Below are 2,552 nucleotides of genomic sequence, written 5' to 3'. Positions count from 1 at the left end.
TGAACCAGCCTATGCTTTGGAAATGTAGAGTGATCATTACCTACATGCATGATTTGATGCCATTAAATCTCTATATTACTTTCTAGAACCCATAATCCCAGTTAAATTAAAAGATTTATCTTCAATGAATCTCCTTGCTGTCCATCTCTCCTAACACTGCTTAAGGGAAATGAGATACTTTCAAGGAGGCAACCCTATCTCAGTGACTGGCTTTTGAATTATTTTGATTCTTAAACACTCTGATCTATACAACAGAGTAATTCTAAGAAACATTGTCTCTAAATTAGCTGCAGTATAAATTCAAATATCTTTAGCCAATTTGATCCCACTCTATAGAGTTTGAGTCCTGGGAAAAGTTTAAGAAACTATAATAATCTTGTCCAGAAAGATAGACAGATAATCTCACATCTTCTTTACTTATTCATCTATCAATGGACACTAAGATTGTTCTCGTGTCTTGGCTATTCTAAGTAATGCTGCACTGAACATAGGGGTGCATATATCTTTTCAAGTTAGTGATTTAGTTTCCATCAGACATATATTCAGAAGTATAATTGCTGGATCCTATAGTAGTTGTACTTTTAATTTTTTGAAGAATATCCATAGTTGTCCATAATGGCTGCACCAATTTACACTCCCAACTTCAGTGCACATGTTCCCTTTTTTCCATACCCTTGCCAACACCTGTTATTTCTCGTCTCCTTGATAATTGTCATTTTAACAAGTGCAAGGTGGTATCTCATTGTGGTTTTAATTTGCATTTCCCTGATGATTAGTTATATTTACCTCTTATCAGATATATAATTTTCAAATATTTTCTCTCATTCTTTAGGTTGCATTTTTATTTCATTGATCATTTCTTTCATTATTTATTTATTGCCTTTGTCGCCTTTGCTTTTAGTGTCAAATCCAAAAAATATCATCACGACTGATGTCAAGAGTTCTGGCGTTTCTGAACTTTCGTTCTCTAGTTAGATATAAAGGTATCAATGGCTCTGCTTCCAGTGGTAAAAGGACTGGACTTTAGTTAAGCAATAAAACAAAGCAAATCATTTGCAACACATTCCCTTTGTTAGCTCTGCTCTCTGTCAACTAAAACTGTTCTGTGTCTTGAAATGTTTGCTCCAGATCTAAGATTAAAAATTATATTATCTTTCCAATCAATAGTTGTGCCTGAAGACTAAACACTAAAATGTATGTTTTCTGTGTTTTTATTTGATTTCTTAAACCTTGATTTAGCTTTTATCTAAGGTGTTTTTTTCCTTTTCTGGTTTATCTATGCTCCCGATTAACCCCATCATTTTATGTCATTTGGTATCTACCCACCCAGAGCCCCCTCTAAGGAAAATCACTCAACCCATGGCCCCTGCCACATAAGTTTAGAATGCTTAGCCTCTTTACACCTTGGTCTTTGCAGATTGGACTAAGAATAAACATCTAATTTAAGGGCTCCCAATCCATAAACTTGCCAGCAAATATGACATGGCCTAGCCTAAGAATAATTGGACTGAGTAGACATTCTCTCTCTGGAATTAAAATTGGGAATATCTGAGATATTGATAGTCATGTGAAAACTAAAGTTATTAGAGGAACATAAACTATGTGTAAGCAGAGCACATCTGCCCACAGATGGCAGGGAATAAATCAAGCATTGGTAGTTCGTAATTTATAGTTTCACCAAAAAGAAAAAAAATTACCAGCAGAGACATTGTCTCTGGGAAAATTGTGGTAAATATTAAATATTCTAGTCTCAACACAAGTGGACATTCTAACTCTAAATCCCATCCCTGTGGGTCCTTGTGAGCTAATTCATTGCCCTCCCAACCATCCAAGGAACATTTCTTTCTCACAGAAGAGTCCAGAAGAGTCTCCAATGCAGAGAGAAAAAATATCTCAACAATGGTTTCAAAAGAACTTCATAGAAGGAAAAGCTGCGCAAATAAAGATGGACGTTGAAGTTGATCTTCAGGAAATCTGTACCTTAGGAAGGATATTGAGACCAGGGAACATTGTAGAGGTCCCTGAGGTGGCAGACAAAGAAACAGAAACAGAGTGAGCAAAGAAAGATAGGATGGAAGCTCTACAATGAAGGTTACTGGGATGAGAGGCAAACTTCCTAAAAAGTGTGAAACACAAACACATCATATGTCTGGAGCAAGTGTTTGAGACACTTAAGTGAATCATCCTTCTGATGGAGCTTTGTGAGGAGGGAAAACTCAGAGAAATTCTGAGAATCACTCAAAGCCTTGTTTGCATTGACTAGAATGTATCTTCACAACAGTGTACACTGAGATCTGAACTGGAGAGCACAATGATTTAAAGCAGCTTTGTGATGTTAACAATTTCAACATAAAGATAATTTAGGCTTAGCTGTGGGAAAGCCATGCTCTGCCTTATATGTGGAACCCCTGTAGCTATTATTGCCATGGTCACAGCCAGCAGTGCAACATAGGGACACAGGTGCTTAAGGACATGTCATTATTATGTGGAAACCACCTTTCACAGTAAGCTCAGAAGAAAAATTTTTGAATTAATAAAAAAAAGATAACTAT

The sequence above is a fragment of the Pteropus alecto genome, unplaced genomic scaffold (genome assembly GCF_000325575.1).
Source record: "Pteropus alecto unplaced genomic scaffold, ASM32557v1 scaffold206, whole genome shotgun sequence".
Classification (NCBI taxonomy): domain Eukaryota; kingdom Metazoa; phylum Chordata; class Mammalia; order Chiroptera; family Pteropodidae; genus Pteropus; species Pteropus alecto.
This window is presented reverse-complemented; position numbering follows the sequence as displayed.